Here is a 19,008-nt window from a genome sequence, read left to right on the forward strand (position 1 = left end):
TTGTTTTAGATAATGTCATTAACAAATGTTTTGTGCAGATAGCTATCTGGCTGAGAACTGATAGCACAGTTAATTAGTGTCTTCACTTCTGCCTTATGCCCTTAATTCTCGGGTGCAAGAAACACACACTGGCCTCCAAAGGCTACTTGAGGCCTCGGCACCTCTGGGACTCCAGTGATGAGCTCCTGCTCTGGACCTCTGACACTTCCTGGCCTGGCAGAGGAGATCAATTTCAGTGGGCTTTTTTCAAAGCTAAAGAGTTCCCATTTCAGAGCAGGAGACAGCCAATTAAACTTTTAAAGCTAATCCTGCCCACATTAGATCAGTGTAGCCCAAAATACACACATTCTACCATATAATCCATCTGCCCATGTGCAAAAGCCTGCACGTATATACACGTATATACATATATGCACTATATAACTGCTCTGATAGAATATTAAGAAAGAAAGAAAGAAAAAAAAAAAAAGACTGGGATAAGTATTTATGCAAGAAAGAAAGGAACTAGAACACCTGGTAAGATCTACATCTGGTGTTGCCATACAGGGGCTCTGTTATCGGGGACTTATTCCAGTTTTTGGTTCTCTTTCTTGCCTTGAAAAACCCTGAAACAAAATGGGATGGTCCCACTGTGCTGTGAGTTTAACACACAAAAAAAAGTAGACAGGTAGCAGCAATCAAGCCTGAGAAAGGATTTACTTTTACTTCAATTGCACAAGTATATGTGCGTGCTTTTAATTAGAAATAAGATGTCTCCACTCATCTTGCTCTGATCCATGCTGTGCCAACTTAAACCCTGCCAATGAATCTGAATAGTCAAACAAACCTCTGTCACTCCCCAAACATCCACCATTCACATTAAATAAAACATGTAACAATGGAGGGAAATATAGACCTGAAAAGAGCTGATTTCCAAATGTAAAGGTCTAACCTGAGGATAGCTATTTTCATGCAAATCTGAATTCTTCTTGCTCATATACATGAACCAAGAATTATCTGTTCATTTAACATTCTAAGCTTCTCTTATGAGATTAACAGGGAGGAGCAAATTAAAGGAAAATGGAATGGAAATCCCCCAAAGCAATGAAGAGGACAGTACCTCCCCTGCTCCCAACTAGCAAAAGACCCAGAAAGCAAACTTGTGCACTCAGAGCAATAAGGAGGGAAGAAAATGGGTTGGAACCCCAAATCCATCTTGCACAGCAGAAGCCAGACCAACTTGCCAAATCATGGGAGGGTTCTGCTGTTAGCATCAGTTCCAATGACTGATCTGCTCTTTGTCCCTTTTGGAGCACATGGGAAAACGTCTTCCAAGAATTCAGCCAGCCTCCAAGTCAGTCTTACCTTGGCCAAGCTGACGCAGTACAGATGCTGATGCACCTCTGAAATGCCTTCCCACAGCAATTGTTCAGCATGTGGCCACCTGCTCCATAAAATTTCAGCTGTATTATACATATCCACGGCTGCATGTCACTACTGGTTTAAAAGCTGAGTTTCCAGTTTGGAAACTAGAAATACAAAATTTCACCCCCAGTATTTATTTTTTCTTTTTTTTATCTGAATGCAATGAAAAAACATAAATTGCTCTGAAAATGTGGTGTGAAAGCAATTAAAAGGGGGTAGAGAAAAAAATCCATTGCCCATTTGTGAAAATCGCATGCGTGTTGGTTTTACCATGAATAGCAGTTTCAATGAAAAGCTGCAGAAAGCTACCAGAATTGCCTGTGGTAGCAGGAGCTACATCTACACTGGGCAGAGGAACCTACAAGTCCAGTGCAGTTCTGGAGCTGCTACGAGCTCTCAGGCAGATGGGCCAGGCTGTAATAGACCCCTGTATCTGCAAAAAAAGAACAAACCCCCACCTCAACTGAAATTTCAAGCTCAATGAACTTATATTTCCTTTTTACGCATAAAGAAGTAATTACATTTTAACTTGTTTATCTGAATCAGAAATAACCTTTCTACTGGTGGCTCCAAGCAAATAAGCTACTCCAAGCCTTGCATAAGGTAGAAACTGTTCCTATTACTTCACAGAGGCAAGGCCAGGTGAATTAGCTACTAATTTAAGCCCTAGCCCTTTTTTCTTACTATTATTAAATTTTTTTCATTGTTCATGAGTATGTCCAGGATTAAGGCAGGGCTCCACATTTTCAATGGTACGTATATAAAAGATCCGACCCACACTAACATTCACAAGGATTACACAAGTTACTGTAATTTTAACCAGAAACGCCTAGACTTTATGACAATGAGATGAAACACTAGCCAGAATATCATGGACTGTCTACTCTTAACACGCCCTGTACTACTCCAGTCATAAGACAATGGCAAAACCCCATATGGAAATAGCTGGCAGACGCAACACCATTGAATGAATGAACTGCGATGTGAAAGCCAAGTGCTAACATGAAGACACCAGCTCCAGAGATCTCAGCGAACTGTAGTCTCATCGGGTCAGCATTTTTCATATGAGTTATTTATAAACGTCTTTCATCTTTGCATTCAATAAGCAAGGGAATGAGTAACAAGGCAGGAATCAAAAGGAGACACAAATTAGCAATATACTGAATTATGCTATAGAAGCCACTGCCTTGTAATAATGTGGCTTTACAGAATTTTCATGCTTTGTGATGCTAGTAAGAAGATATATTAGGAAAACACCAACAATCTATGTTCCTGGAGAAAAAAAAGCAACACTGGAAAGCAGTGATCTGGTGAGAATAACATTATTCAGTGAACATGACTGCTTCTATGGACTACTCTCATAGAGTAGTTTGGGTTAGAAGAGACTTCTAAAGGTCATCTAGTCCTATGCCCCTGCAATGAGCAGGGACATCTTCAACTACATCAGGTTGCTCAGAGCCCTGCCCAACCTGACCTTTAATATTTCCAGGCATGGGGCATCCACAACTTTCTTGGCAACCTGTTCTAGTGTTTCACCACCCTAATTGTAAAAAATTTCTTCCTTATGCCAATCTAAATATCTCCTCTTTTAGTCTAAAACCGTTATCCCTTGTCCTATCATAACACGCCCCACTAAAAAGCCTTTCCCCATCTTTCTTATAAGCCCCTTTAGGTACTGGAAAGCTGCTCTAAGGTCTCCCCTGAGCCTTCTCCTCTTCAGGCTGAGCAAGCCCAACTCTCAGCCACTCCTCATAGGAGAGGTGCTCCAGCTCTGATCATTTTTGTGGCCTCCTCTGGGTCCACTGCAACAGGTCCATCAAAGGACTCTTTCTCAAAAATCTTCTTTTCCAAAAATTGACATCACTCATCCTAACAGTTAAAGAGGAAAGATCACAGCACACCAAGCTTCTTACAAATGTAACGCTTCTTTGACAGAGTTACAGCAAGAGAGACCCTATCTCCTCTTTATGTACAATGCATTTCTCATTGCAAAGCAGATATGCCAGTACAGGAAGCAGTGGGATACTTATTAGTACTTACTATGGCATATAAGCAAGTTCTCATCTCGGAGGATAGATCATTCAGACTGTGGATTCATCAGCTCCTACCTCCCCTCAGTAAAACTTGTCTGCAGCCTCAACCTTGAGCATGTCATACAGAGCTCATGATGCTCCACTAAGCTGGAAGATCCTGGGAAATCCTCACAAAGAGTTGCCTATGGCAAGCAAAGGCTCATCTGCTAATTTTGTTCCTTTGACACAAACATTATCTATGATTTCTGTTACACACAGTATCCTCCCTGCACTCTCTGGATTTTAGAAAGCTAACAGTAATTCCATTTTGCCATGAGGGGAAGGAAAGGAAAGCATCATTCTTAGACTGTGCTAAGTGCTCTGGTAATAGGTAAATGCAGGCTTAATCTAGCTGTCAGTAAAAATGGGTAAGACCCTCCTAGACAGTGTCAATAAATGCTTTATATGTGTATTTTAAAACAGTATCTCCAGACTATAAAAACACTGATTATCAAATTAAATATATTATGCTTTAAAAATCCATTATGTGCATTTCAAGGCAAAGAAATTTCACTGCAACAAATACACCATTAAAATGCTTCTGAGGTACAAACATCTCATCCCCAGTTCTTTCAGAAAACAAATAATCAGTCCTTCTGAACTCCAGAATCTGTAGTCTGTAGTTAATGTGATGTTACTAATGCATTTATAAACACCAGGCTCCAAAGCCAACACTGAGATATTCTATCATAATTTAGATCTCTCATTAACTTCACCACCCTAACCAACATGCTGTCACTGGCAGAGTGTTTGACAGTTTACATTACCTGCAGACATGAGCTCGTGTCAATTCAATTAAGAAAGATTAATTCCAGAACTGACAATGCATAAATATTTTTAAATTACACCTGGCCTTGTTGGCAGTGCTTACTCCAAGACTGTCTTTAGAAAAGAGAACATGTCTTTAGCCTCCTGGGCAGACAGGGAAACTAGAAGGAAGGTGAAAGAAAGAATTTATTATGAATTCAGTATTCCATCATACTGTCCAAATTATCTTTTTTAATCCCCTCTGCCTTCCCCTCCCAATAGTTAAACAAGCTTAGCTCTCACTGTCTGTTATGGAATGAAAGGAAACAGGAAAGATTCGATCCAAACAGCCACTGCCAGAAAATTGTCAGCAACATCTTTATGCTGATCATTTGCTGACTGGTTTAGGTCTAATTTGTGTACGTTATTGCTTTGGAAGGCATTCAGATACCATGCTGATAGACACCATATGAGAATGCAGATAGATAACATTTGACATTTATCTTCATGAACGAAGATCTGGGTAACTCCCCACTGATTGCACTTCTGATGCGTGAAGATAAATGTCACATCAGACTAAGCCATCTCATATTCTAGTGAAACATTTTTACTCTTAGCTCTGGTGTGTAAAAGTATCTAGCTTCAGTGCATATGAACAGGCTTCTCTAGGTAAGCATCAAACATAGGGTGATAAAATTATTTGCTCACTGTCATCAAACAGATCAGGAGCCAGAGGAGCCACATTTATTAAGTTCTGGTCCATGGTTTAATCTACTAGAAAAAGATTTCTCTGAGATTTCAATATAACAATTATACAGCCATTGCCTGAAAAGAGCATTTTAAAAAGCAAAAAGTCCCTACCACTACAGCCAAATCAATGCCATATCCAAATAAATTAACTCTGTTTAGAAAGAGTGCAGTCCTACAAGAATATCACCAGTATCCTGCTTTCAGGACCAGGGCTTTACCTTTGTGCTAAATTATACTGAACTATGCAGATGCACCAACTTCAGTGATACTAACATTGGCTGATGCTAAACAAGGCAGATGTTCTTAGTGCAGCAGGAGTGGGAATCTCTACTAAAATACAAAGGGAGCATTCAGCTAGTGATGGGAAAGGAAGGAAGAGGTAACACACTCCTACCATTTTTAAGCTGATGGCTTGTCCCATGGACTGTCTCTTCTGAATGAGCTTGGTATTGAGGTTAAATGGGACAAAAGAAACCACGGAATCCAGAACCACCTGACATAAGCTTTCAAGATTCTGATGCTTAGACATGGCTTTTCTAATTTTTCTGTACCCACCAGTTGAAAAGATAGATTGAGTAGCTTGCAAGGTACCTTTAACTCATCAAATTTGAGTACTTATACACTAACCAACATGAGGCAGCATAAAAAAAATAAAAGACAAGAAAAAACAAACCTGGAAAGTAATAATGTTTTGAGATCCTTTCTAAGGTACAGGTTTGAGCATATGTTAAAAGAGTGGCCAATTCAGGGGTTTAGCTTGATTTCCTGAGAAATGAAGGCTTATGCTACCATTATTTGTCCACCTCTCTCTCATCAGTTCTTTCTTAATGAGGCTTGGAGCTGCTGGCCAGGCTCCATCTCACACACACAAGGCTTCTAGATGACTAGCGGCATATAACAAAATTCAGGATGGATCCAAGATGTAAGCGCTTTTACGTTGGACACCTCGCAGATCTTATTATGAGGTGCCTTTATTCCCTACGAAGTGTGCAGAGCAAAGTAGATGACACAAAATCAAAGCCAAATTGGCCAGCACATGGAGCAGTCTACACCTGACCAACAGGGAAGCACTCAGAGCAGGAGTGTCTGAAATTCACCCTCTGCAGGGCTTAGCTTTCTTCATAGACATGAAGCCTCCCCTGTGGATATAGGATGACACTAAGATTGATGCTTAGCCCACAGAATTTTAGCCCTCAAAGACTGTTCCTCATTTTATCCAATGATTATTTTGTCTAAACGTGCTGCTCTAACCGTTTTTTTCTCAATATTTTGTTTTATTTTTAAATCCTGGATTGTATTTGCAACAGTATTAATTATTTGCCACTACTGTTACCATAAGGTACACAAACAACACATTTCCAGATTCTGTCACCAACTTATGGGGGAACTTTCCATTCTGTTTAGAATATACTTTTTTTTCCCCCAAAGGCTGATGATTTTTAGGATGTGCCGGGAGAAACAAAATGTTTCAGAAGCTAAACCTTTTTTAAGTCATTTCAGGATTAAGTCCAAAGAGAAATGCCAAAAACACCTTAAAAAAAAAATAAAAAAAATAAAAAATAGTGGTCCCAAATGCCACCAAGGCAGCATCTGTCTGTTCACATATTCAACCTCACACCTCCCAGAAAAACCTAACACAATGGGGGGACTGGGGAAGAGGGGGAGGGGGAGTAGTCCATGTGAGACTACAGCAGTGGGCTTCTGTATGAACCAGCAATGGTTATAGTATCTGGAAAACCAGCTACATACAAGCACATTACAGCTCCCACTTACCCAATCAAGCTTTACTACAACATACTACATCTGAACTGGTCACCACACATATCAAAGCTATTTTCACCAGACTCTGTTATCCTGTCTGACAAAGGCACCCGCCTGTGGATTTCCTGCTTGTGGTGAACATAGACTTGGCCTTTTGAGCACTGAAATTCATTAATCTTAGCAAAGCGGAGAGACCTACAGCTGAATGCAATGTCTCTGGAGGTTCTTCATTAGAGCAAGATTTAATGCATTTGTATTCTTAATTCCAGAAGTGCACAAAAAAATCTTGGACTTACTGAAATTTTATGAAAATAAATTTGAAAACAAGAGCACCTACACCAAAAGACAGTGCCAGGTCATTAGAAATCTGTAGCTATATTATGAAGAAAAAGTGTTAAAAACATCATTGTGATCCTAGGAACTGCTGTCATTGGAAACAACATTTCTATGTGGAATGGGAAAAGACAGTCATAAACCGCAGTGAAGCCATAGAGGACAATGCTTTATGGAAGTTACTAGTTCAGAAGGCACACTACACAAGAACAGGTGGCATTTCCTGTGAGAGTTTTGAGTTCAGCCCCCTATTAAATAATTTCATATTCTTTCATCTAATCTCTTGGTTTAACATAACAACTATTTCACAATCAGTGCTAAAGGATGTTGAATTTCAAATGTCTCTAACCAATTTGTAATCCTACTGGCGCTATATTCTCCCATCTCAGCTTTGGAGGAAAGGTGTTTCAGATTGAATAATATTTTTATGATATTTATTGATTTCATATTTTTGTTTAATTTTTAGTGTGGATGTTTTGAGTTTGGTTTGGTATTTTTGGGGTTCGGGGTTTGGTTGGTTTGGGTGGGGTTTTTTTGACTTTTTTTTTTTCTTTTTTTTTTCCAAGCCATATTTTCTTCAAACCAATCTCCTCCAGTGGAGGGATAGTAAGTTTGGGATCTAATGGAAAAACTGTTGAGGCAATTCTTAGGGGGAAGTCAGAATAAAACTATTAAAGAATCTGTATTAAAATAACAGATTTTATTTTTATGTGAGACAACATTCTCTATTCTCAACCTTTCTTCCTTTCTAACTCAGCCATTTTTAGGCAGCTGACTGGCTTAACTATGTTATCTTTCCATGGAATATTGCCTCAGCTGGAGGAGAGCCAGCATCACCACTTATGTCTCAAGGAAAGTGGGGTGGCTTACACTATGATTTCTCTCAAGGATCAATAGCAAGGCAAAACCCGCATCTTCAGGTAGTTGAAAACCTGCTGATCGGAGCTTTCGGCCAGAAGTCTTGACTCATACCAGATTTGTCCTACAGCTGGTGAAGCAAAATAGCTGTTAAGTCTCTTCTTTGATTTAAAATCTTTTTAAGAAGGTTGGGTTTTGTTTGGTTGGTTGGTTTGTTTGGGGTGGGGAGGATGAGGTTGTTTGGGGTTTTTTTAAGGACTCCTGAGTTCTGGACCTTTTTGCATGCAATTTCCACTCACACTGCTCCCTCCACTGCATAGCCTGTTTTCTTTCCACACAGAAAAAAAGTGATTAAAAAGAAAATAAATATATATATACATATTAAAAAAAAAAAAAGGACAGCAGAGGTGCAGTAGCAAAAACTAAGTCAAAGCCTTTAGGTTTAAACCAGTTCACAGATCTTGAATGCAGAGCTGAAACACAGCTTTCCCAGATGTAATTGAGTAAATGACAGAACAACTTCAGAACAATAAGAGTTTGATAATTTTCAGAATGGTGTGACTTTTATATAGTGGAGACAACAAAAAAAAGGTTTCTTTCTTTGAGAGTCCATTCAGTGAGATTATGAAATAAATGGGTAGCAACTGAAGAACACTGCAGTAGCTGTTAGCTTTGGGTCCAACTATCAATATTTCTTCATATACTTCATTGTTTTTTCAAATTAGATTAGCTAAAGAAACAAGTGGCAGCTAAAATAACAAGGACAGAATGACTTACGTTCTCCTCCTCTGCAAATAATCTGCCTGGTTAAAAAGGGTGAATTGCAAGAACTAGTGTCTGCATTCTTCCTTAGTTCTCTGTAACCACAGGGGAGATAGAAGTCCACTGCACTTTCCTTCTTAGGGACAAGATACCTAGTGGGTATGGCATAGCAAGATCACTACCAGACAAATCAGCATTTTTAACAAGAACTTAAGTGCTAGAGAGTCTCCCAAATACCTGGGACAACCAAACAGTTTGAAGCAGAATGCAAACTAATTGTGTTTTACAGCTGAAAGAAATATTTGTACACAAGTGTGAAAACAGAAGAAAGCTAGAAGGAAATGGGAAAACTCATAAAAGTTGTATGATAGATTAAGAAAGGCTTACACAAGAGACAAGGTACATGTGTGCAATTGAAAAAAATACCCAGTAGCTACAAAAAACAGCTAGAAAATAGAGTAGCTACATAAAACAGCAGAATGGGAAAACCAAAATAATAAAAAGGGCAAGCAGAAATAAATAAAAATGTCCTTCCTCCCTTTGTATCCTATTTGTTTAACTTGTAAGATCTTTAGGCACAGTGCTACCTTCTTATGTGTTTCTAACACCCATAGCACAAACTTTCAGACACTACAGAAATAAATAAATACATCAAGAGAATCACAGTGTAGCATGTGACAGATGGTGCAGTTCCAGAACAAAGAAGGCACTGAAAGGCTAATACATTTAAAGTATCTTATATTTTGGTTTTGGTCATGGAGGAGTGGTTTTGTTCTGACTTTCTTTGAAAAAGGATATAATCTACACTACTACATGAGCAGCCTCTGCATCGGGCAACAGAAGACCTCCCTCTGAGATGTTTAGACCCCTCTATGTTTTCCTGAGTCAATCCAATATGACCACAGGGAAATCTAAGTTCCCTAAAAGAAAGGCCATGAATGACATCAAACAGCACACTTCACTGCTAGTTTTGAAAGCAGCTACACCGGGTTTTAGTACAGGTTTTATTTGATTATATTTTTTAACAGTAATGAATGGCTGTGGATAACTTTTTGCACTTACCAGTTTACAAAGTCTCAACATGTTACAAAGTCCCTAAAAATAATACATTAATACTGTCCCTCACATTTTAAACCAGTTTCTCATCTGCATGAGCCATATCTAAATAGCAACTTCCAAATAGAGACGATCTTCGGAATGTTTTTTAAAGTCCATTCTAGGCCATGCTGAGATGACCAGGTTTTGTTGATTTTTAAGCCTAAGGAGAAAAAATATGTCTACTTTGTTCCTTGTACTTCTCAGTTTTGCAGAATTTGCTTTTTAAACTGCAGACATTTTGTGTGTTTCTAAAACATGCCAGAGCCAGAGTCACATGTCAATAGCTGCTTTAAAATATCATGCTAATTAAATAAGGCCAAAAGACCTACCTTAAAATGAAATAGGCAGGAAATTAAAAGCTACATCTGACACTTCATCTTTAACTCAGACCACTGAATAAAGGACAAAGATCCTTTCATCTATGAAATTAATCTAGGAGACTGAAGAGTGAGACAGAAGGTGGTAGACTGTCTGCAAGTTGTGCCATCACACAATCACCTAAATAGTTTACCGTCAACCTGGACAGACAAGAGAACACACAGGACAATCCAGGATGCTGTAAGCACTGTAAGCAGGTGGTACTACTCCCACCAGGTGAGAGAGATGCTCACTTACCAAAAGCATCTTAGCAATTTGGGTCCCTATCTTAACAGTAAGTTTGCTTAGACACTTCTAGCTGAGCAGATATCCAGAAAGGAATCCAGTCTCCCCAGTGAAAAGCCAATATACTTTGCTAACTCATTTCATAGACAGGTAACAAAAGCGTGTAATAAACCACAATATATGCCTGGAACCATAAAACTTCATTAAGTGGAAGTGCTGCCCTAACAGTTAATAGACCATGAAGAAATATCCAAAGGGTTATGGGTGAGCTCGGCATTTTCCTTAAGTGGAAGACAGAGATCATTAAGTCTTCAGTTGCCTTTGCTCTTTTCCTTCTGTAGGACTTCCTCACCCACATATAGATATGATTACAGACACATGGGTGATATTAAGCAGCTGCAGTGGATCCAATGGACACATTTTTGTGGGGATAAATAAAGAGGTATGGGGATGAAATTGGGAGCATCCATAGCTTTTTCACATTGGTGGCCAGCAGAGCCTGGTCGTTGCAGGGTATGGTCAGAGTTTAACAGTGTCCCCTCTAGCAGGGCCAAGAATATTGATGTGATGCTGCTTAGACCCACAGAACTCAGCACACCTGAGAAGCAGCTAGTGACATTCTGGGCCAGAAATGCATCTACCCTGAAAGCAGAGCATTTGGACTTACCTTCACCAAAATGAAGTAGGATGACTTGAACAGATTATTGCTGCAAGCTAAGATTCACAACCAAAGCTATTAACAGAATTTGCCCCAGGTTTTGTGCGTTTGGGTTTTTTCCCCAGCAGGCATTTACATGGGCTGAAGACTGAGAATAAAACAGCGGCAAACAATAGCAGGACCAAAATCTTCATGATTTCTCTACATGACAGTTCTTCAGCAGAATGTTTTATCCCCCGGGCAGCTGAGAGAAGTGAAATCATGCTAGACATACTCCACCTGCACTGAACGTGAGGGAGAGAAGAGCATGAACACACACCTTCCACATGAGAGCAAAAAATTGGTCAGTCTTAGGAGCAACAGCACTGCACACTTGCAGTGTAAATGTACTTTCAGACTATCACTTCAGAAAGATCACAGCTGGGTCCAAATATCAGACATTATATATAGGATCCTGTATAACACTCAAGGTAGACATACTTCGCTCAGAATCATGCCACTTAATAATTGAAAAGATGAAATCTGAAATATTTTCACTTTAAATAAAATACACAATAAGAATTGACAGCACTGTGACCAGAGAGGAAAGAAAACCAGAAAATCTGTCTTGAAAGCAGAGAAGTCAGAATTTCAAAATCATACAAGAAAGGCCCATAATAGTAAAGACCTATAACACAAGAAAGAAGAAAGGGCGCAACTATATGGAGTGAGAGTCCAGCAGCTAAACAGAAACATGCCGAGTGAAGATGAAAACAGGATACATGCAACATGTGGGAGAGGTTTGTCCCTAAGACAGAGAGAAGAGCCGTCATATTTTGCAGTAGACAGCTATGGTCTGTGTTGAACATGACTCCATGTAGCATAGTCAGAACTGCTCAATCTCCCGCCCTCCCTTCCTCTTTCTTCTCTGCTTAGACTCTGGCTGACTTTGCAGCAGTAGGACAGTAACTTATGAATTAAAAGAGAGAGTTAAAAGAAAAAAAGCCTAGATTAGTGGGATTCTGACCTTTTCTATGTGTAAAGGCTCCCTGGTAAGGCTCCCTGGTCCTCTGGCAAGCAGGCGTGAGTAATCTTATGGAGTCACAGGGTGATGGGATCAAATCAAACTGTGGAATTAGTAAAACTGTGATATGAAAGTTAGGTGGTCTCCTTGTGGCTTCTTTACAGGAAGGTCAGGGGATAGACCTGGACAAAGACTAAATGGAATTCTACTGAATAGGAAAGAAGACACTGAATAGGGAAGAAGACACTGCATGCAATGCACACGAGCGACCTTCCCTCAAGATGACACTTCAACAGAAGTGCTTTTTGCTTTCCTAAAATTCAAAGATTAGACAGTTTAAAGAAACCTCATCTTTCGTAAAAGCACCTCTCAAAATCTGTGGCCAAAGGAAATCAACACATTTTCTGCAGATTAATAATGCAAGTCAAACACCACAAGTGCTTCAATGTGAGAACAAAGCATAAGGAAAACTATCTATTGATGGAAGATATTATCAGCCTATCTCAAAACAATATTATACATCTCCATCCAGCAGATTTCTAAGCACAGGAGAACAGCTTTGCTTTTTTCTTTTTTAGCTTTTTCCCTTCCGCAGCAATTTCTTAGGACACTTCCATATAGCATATAAAAAGCCCAGAGATACATTCCCATTACCAAGTTTTTAACATTCCCGCAAGAACACCAGGTCAGAATGCTAAAAAAATTGTTTGAACACAGTTATAATATGAGGAAGAATTCCAGTTTACTGAACAAGTATCATTAATATTGCTATTATTTGATGAATATTGTATTTCACTCTGACTCAAAAGTTTTTTGCTCCAGATCAGTGTAATTAAAGGTATCATGGCAAACATACACATTCATAAAGAATCTTCTATTTGTACTTTATTGTGAAATCTGAGGAACTCTGCATAGTACTCCAGTAAATAGTGAAAGATCTTATCTCTAAGTCTCATTATATGGGTCATGAATAACATTAGAAAGGATTGCTGTGTCTCAAAATTGGACAACAACAAACAAGGGAGCTACAGAAGAGGGATAACAAACACAATAGACCAAAAGAGAGAAACATACATCCAAGGCACTATGTCACTGCCCTACTTCATTTATAAAAGAGTTGGCTAGTAATGAGCATTAATCTAGGTTATGTTTTTTAATGGTATGTCATTCTAGGCATACATCTTCAGTCAAACAGACTAGTGCACATTAGCTTACTTTTGTTAGGTTTACATCCAATATAATTCCAAAAATAGCTAAAAAGCAAAACCAGGAAAGATTTGAAACTCAAATAGGACACACACAAGGAAAATCTGTTTTAATGACACAATTTACTAAAAAAAGTGTAAAATCAACATAAACAGGTCCATTTTCATCTTGACTCTCTGTAAATGTTTAATATGAAAAAATGTGATAATTAACGTTTCTATACTCTTATGCTTAAGGAGTCATTACAATCAGCCTTTGTTTGCTACAGAGTTGGCAGCACAGACCTGCTGCATTTGAGAAGGGAATGTTTTAGGGTCATTTAACATTATATCACTCTTGGTGATCCAAGAGCTGCTATAATTCTGCCAAAGAGTATAGAGGGTTTCCCAGTCAAGTTTCATCCTGATTTTGATTATTGTTTATCTCTAGTCCACGTCTGAATAGTTGTAGTAAAATAGAGGAAGTTTTACTCCTGAATTTGAGGTCAGCTTGTAATGAACCATGGTTTCAATCGCATGAACAGCTGCTTCTTTTATAAGCAAAAAGGGTTCACTTACAGTTCAGGGTAACACAGTAATAATTTAAGGAACAAGGAAGCTTCTATTCATTTCTTTATTTTTTATATGGTTTTGAAACATTTTGACATCTGAGTGCCTATAGTGGACTTGTCTGAATAGAATGTAATATTGACACTACTCTGCTTTACAAAAAAATGAACAAAGTGAATTTTAAAACTAGAGATACAGTAGACCTATCAATCATCATATAAAAGCCTTTTTCATTGAGAACTTCATTTTTCATAGCAAGAAAAACTATTATTGAACTTCTAAAACTTTGTAACTCAAGTTAACAGGGACACAGTAAATCAGGTATGCTCTCTGAAAACAGGACTCAAGATATCAGGAAATGACAACAAACCAAAGGGGAAAACATCCAAAAAACCAAGACATTACTAAAGTCAGTGGGGCATAAAATTTCTTAATTAACCAAGACCTTGACAGAAATAAAAAGGGTTGGGGTTTTGGCTGGGTTTTTATGAGGGTTTTTTTCACAATCTAATTTGCAAATATTCTCCTGAATAAGCAGGAATAATTTTTATGAATTACAGAACTACCTACAGAGAAGAAGATTAACGAGGAATTTTACATTTGTTCTCTTTTGCTCATTTGTCCAACTAAGAAAACACTCTGTCGGCAGACACAGAATTAAGCCATTGCCCCCACTCACAGCTGTCCTGAAGAGAACTTCCAGTTCTCCTTCCCAACCTTTACTGGAGACTTTACCCTCCCTGCTCCTGCCACTATGACTTCGATTCAGCATGGACTTCTCCAAGCTATTCCATACCTGCGCAACTCTGTTCAGTGGACCTGCTCCTTTTTTATAGCAACTGAAAAGGTGAACAGAGCCTGGTACTTTTACTTTACCTGACTCATTTCATTACTCAGCCATAAACACACATTCTTCCAGTGTGAATTTACTGATACAGCACATCTCGATTTCCACCAGTCCTTTTAAATAAGATTTTACTAGCCAATACCAGCACACCCACTCACATCATGCTCTCCCACTTACAGGCATTCATTTAAAGGTATCCAACTGCTTTGCAATACACTTGAATTTCTGCTTATTTCTCTTCTTTGTTTATCAAGTAGCCATCATCAAGTATGAATATTGCTAGCAGTGATTTCACAGGTTACTAAAGGCTCACTAAAATTTAGTGGTCCTGAGGCTGGTTTCTTTGTAATGTATTTTAGCATGGTGATAGCCAGGCAAATCCAAACCCAGGTGTCTGAGAGTTTTATTTTAGCTAGAAGACAAAGCTTTGTTAACTTTCATCTCACCTGAAGGATAACTGTCACAAAGTATTCTAAAACATAAACCCACTTCTAAATGGGCCAATATCCTGAATTTAGAGGACAGGAGGAAAGAAATGAGAACATTACAACATAGAAAAGGGTACATAGCCATCAGGCTGCGCCTTTAGTCCTCTCCCATGGCTGACCTGTTACTTATCTGATAACTCGAACAGGCTGTTGGCTCCTTTCTGAAGTGGCTGAGGCAGGGATGAGCTAATTCAGCATTTTACATGACCTAATTCAGAAAATATGTAGCTATTCCACTACAGCATACACTGTTCTGCAAAGTTATTTTATTCATGTCTATGTATTTCTAAGGATTTGGAACACTTGGATACTTACATTTCTGAAACCTGCTGCTCTCCACATGCCCTCCTTCCTCCTTAACACTTGCTGTAATTCACCTATTTACCAGATGAAATAGTAACTGATTGGTCAGTGTACACTAAACCTCAGGGTCCTTGCTGGATTGGCCATTTGTAAAATGTCATGGAGGAATGGCAGGACACACTTCCTACCTTACATTCAATGGCATAAAACACTACAAAGAATAAACAGCATGATGAAAACAACCTCTCCAGGTCTCCTATCCTAACAACAATTCTTGCCAATCCTTGAAGCACATGCTTGTGGCCACTGGATTAATGCAAATCCCATATTTGAAAGCTTTTTTATTCTTTCATTTTCAGTGGAGAAAAAGTCTTAGGAATCCTGACATTTCTAACTCACACCATTGCTTCTTTTCATGCCCAATTAGATTTGTTTCCATTATTCTTCTTCCTAGTCTCTCATTTTTCTATTTTTGATGCTTCAAAAGTACAGGACGACTCCCTGAAGCAGAAGTATGACCAGCAAAGCAATACTGCTCACAATGAAATGGAGACCTAAAGAAGAGGTAAGATGCTGACTGCCAACAAATATGTATTTAGTTATTTAATGGATGTTATTAACCACTCTACATTACTGAATCCTACATAGCTGGTCAGCCTCTAAAGAAGTCATTCATAAACAATTCTAAATCCAATAAGAGGGAAGTAAGCACTAACTAAAGTTATTAACAAAACCAGCCTACTTTGTAGTATGCCACAAAATAGCCTCCATTTTTAAGGTTTCAAAATGGCAAAGGCACATTAGGCGCCTTGAGAGGGTTGGTAAGATTTAGACACATGTATTTCTTAAGCCTTTGACAGCCTCCCTCACAACTTGGTTGACAAACCACTTCATCACAACTCCAGCAGTAACACAAACCTTTCTGCCTCTGTGTTTCCATCAAAAATTGAATCAAGATAAAAGGTGAAGCTACTGGTTGTCACAGCCCCCAGTCATCTAGGAATTGTGAAGAGAAAATAATCAAAATTTATGTTTTGCTGCTTCCTTACAACATGCGACCTGTTCTTTAGGAGATCATCACTTTTAGGCAGCAAAACCACACTCTCTAAGACGTCCAGTTCACATACAGAAGTAAACTTCTAATCATATTCCGAAAAGGAGAAATACAGCAAACACATCTTAGATGAGATCTACCTATTAAGTACATGTAACATTTTAATTAATAAAGGAACTGTTTATTTCTCAAAGTCAATGATAAATAGCATACTACAAAGCAAAAAAAAGTGTCCGTGGGATCCAATGCACAGTGTAGTGAAATGCTTTTATTTCCACCTTGAATCAGTCTGCATTTTTGAGCTAGGTTAAACCTTCGTGTGTTTGTAACAATTCCTACTAAAAGAAAAACACCTCTGCAAGTAGTTACTAATCACAGTTCACCACTTAACAGAACTATTTTAGAGTTACAAAAAACAGTGAATCTACTGCTTTACCAGGTGGCATCTCTTTGTTTCATTGAGATGTTTGTAATAGCAAGTCATTAGCTAAAACCATATCCATCACATTAACCCAAAACAGTATTAAGACTCATCACTCATTCTTCTTTTCCTCTTTCAGCTGCAAAGCTTACTACTGCCTTTAGTTCTTCTATTTCCCTTACCATTTGCTTTTCATATTAATAGTACTTTGATACAGCATTCCTCTGAAGCTCTGTTTTTTCTAAGTTAGTGCTGAGGTCGATAGCTGTTATTTTGAGGATGCAATTTACAATCAGGGATTAGGAATTGTGCAAGGGGACAAAGCAAGTAAGCCTGAAGAAAACAGAATGCAAGCTAACCAAAAAAAGGGAGTAGTGCTGGTGTGCTAGTAATAGAAAGTGACAGAATGCTATTACAAATAACTAGAAGAAAACACCAGAGAAATTTCAGGTTCCAAAACGGTGCAAAGGGGCACTACACTGTGAACTCTGATGCTGGAATTCAGACAGCTTCACTGTACTCTGCTCTCAAAGCACATAGCACATGATATCAAGCAAGGGATGCATGTATCTGACAGAGCAGGGATAGTTTTTTAAACTAACCATAGAACATCAAACAAGATTTAGACACCAAATAGAATCACGAAGGAAAACCAGCAATGCTAAAAATGTAAGGGTGAAAAGGAAACTTCAATCATGTTCTATGTCCATAGGAAGAAAGTGTCAAGCATGGTACTTCCATATCATGTCAAACACAGATTCCTCGGGATTTTTAAGAGATGAACAGTAAACACACACCCACATACAAACATAAGAATGTTTTAATCACTTACAAAGGTGGAGACTTAAAGAAATAGATGCTAAAGTCTCGGTGCAGCAAGTGACAAAGTAACTACTGAGCACAGGGTTTGCTTTCTTTGCTTTTTAACATTGGATGTTTCTATCCTGGTTACAAGCAAATCCAACTACCATTTGTGTTAAACCAAGGAAACAGCACATCACTGAATTTCCAAGTGGAAATCCACAGGAGAGTTAACAAGACTTCCAGAAGCTCTGATTCTGGTACCTTCCTTCACACTGATTATTACTATTAAAAAACAACTTAAAAACAAGCAAGCAAACAAACAAATAAGCAAGACACAGGCAACAAAACTTCCAAGTATGATAGAGATTAGCTTTCTTATGGTTCTTATGGACCAATGTGAACTCGCAGCCCCACCTTGGCCCAGTACAAACATTCTTCAGTCAGATGATGCTTCATTTATATGCCTGCACTAAAGAGGAGTTTCCTTTTCACACAGACAAGACTGCAGCGTGTGCATGTACGTATGTGTGCATATGCATAATGGCATGCATCTCAGCCATGGAAATCCCATCAGACTGTAAAGGTTTATGAATGAAATCCAGAGGCCCCACAGAACGCCATCAATGATGGGCCATTTTATAGACTGGGAAAAAACAAGAAGACTTAAAAAAAAAAAAGAAAAAGAAAAAAAAGGAATGGAATCTGTAGTCAGAGACACACTAATGTAAAACAGACTGCTTCTTGAATTGCACACTTGATAGAACCAGTTTGAAACATTCTCTTGATAGAACCACAGCAGAACCATTCTCCACAAACTATGCTCAGGGATAGGCACTACTGTTTAGAAAAATCAAATCAGCTCTAGACATAGCAGCAACTGCCAGTGTGCCTTATGCAGCTATAACAGTTTAAAAAAAATAAAATTACTAGAAGGACTGGTGTTACCATACTTTGCTCTCCCAACCTGCCTAAACTCATAAAACTGTGAATTATGTGCAAAAGATGACAGTTGAACTTCTGGGGATACACTCAGGCTACCCAAACCCAGCTTTCTGCCAACATATTTCAGTAACTATTGTGTAAATTCAAGTACTGTCCCGTCACTCTGATCTGTTTTAGAAATACAAAATTACTAAACCAGGACTCAGCTATGACTTTCTTTAGGGTTGTCAAATTACATAAGGAGGAATAGAGACACTTGATGTAACTTAATACTAGCTGAAATAAACGGCAAGTTTCTTTGTTTAAACAGGTCAAATCCCATGGTCAGCATTCAGAAAAATTCAGA

Source organism: Strigops habroptila, chromosome 5 (assembly GCF_004027225.2).
Source record: "Strigops habroptila isolate Jane chromosome 5, bStrHab1.2.pri, whole genome shotgun sequence".
Classification (NCBI taxonomy): domain Eukaryota; kingdom Metazoa; phylum Chordata; class Aves; order Psittaciformes; family Psittacidae; genus Strigops; species Strigops habroptila.